This window comes from Panthera tigris, chromosome B1, assembly GCF_018350195.1.
Source record: "Panthera tigris isolate Pti1 chromosome B1, P.tigris_Pti1_mat1.1, whole genome shotgun sequence".
Taxonomy (NCBI): domain Eukaryota; kingdom Metazoa; phylum Chordata; class Mammalia; order Carnivora; family Felidae; genus Panthera; species Panthera tigris.
The window spans coordinates 170,849,506-170,850,608 of record NC_056663.1 but is presented as its reverse complement, the minus strand read 5'-3'; positions in this window follow the sequence as shown (position 1 = coordinate 170,850,608).

The window sequence follows — 1,103 nt, the reverse complement described above, 5'->3', positions numbered from 1 at the left end:
TATTTCAAAATTAAAAAAATTAAATAGAATTATTCATAAGAAGCAAGCTTTTTTTAAAAATTTATTTTATTTTTGAGACAGAGAGAGACAGAGCATGAACGGGGGAGGGGCCGAGAGAGAGGGAGACACAGAATCAGAAGCAGGCTCCAGGCTCTGAGCCATCAGCCCAGAGCCCAACGCGGGGCTCGAACCCACAGACCGCGAGTTCGTGACCTGAGCCGAAGTCGGACGCTTAACCGACTGAGCCATCCAGGTGCCCCAGAAGCAAGCTTTTAAAGATATATTTCTGTGAAGTTTTAGCGAAAAACCCATTGTACATATTGTGTAGGTCTGTGTACATTTACATTTGCTTGAATGAAATGAGTTTATTTTGTACTTCAAAAGGATCAAATATTAAAACTTTGTAAATGGTAAAATTCAAATACATACAAGGATGGTACTGACACACATCAATTTTAGAATTATGACTGCCTCGAGGAAAGTAGAGAGAAGAGGTGGGAATGAGGCTTTTGGTGAATCCAAAAATTAAGAGAAATTGAGAAGTTTGCAAACTTCTCAAAAGGTTTTTGTTTGCAAAAGGTAGTAGAATGTTGATAGATGGAAAGATGGAGTTCAGATGGTTTGTTGTTTATTTTTTCTGTTGGTAAAGACTACAACTTACTTGGATATTGAAGGAAAATATCCAGTAGAGAGAAGTTGAAAATCCAGTAAGAGACAGCAACTAGTACAAATTTAAGGTGAGGAATAATGAGAGAATAATGACAGATAAACTGGAAAGACTGAAGATTATGCTTAATGAGTAGCAAAAGACAGAATATAGAAATGGATGATGGCCAAACCATATATGGCAATAGAATTCTGACCACAACTTCTGCAGCAATGGGCATGGAATGATCAGGAGTTGGCCAATGACTGCTGGTCTCATTCATTCATTCATTCACCCTCCCTTCCAACTCAGAACAAGAGAGAGCTAAATGTGCTTCTGAAAGCAATCATATAAGACGTCTCACTTCTAGCTAGCATACCTCCAGCTTCCTCATGCCAACAACCATCAATCATAGCATACCTGGAGCCTTCTCTCTCCCTCTCTCTCTCTCTCTTTT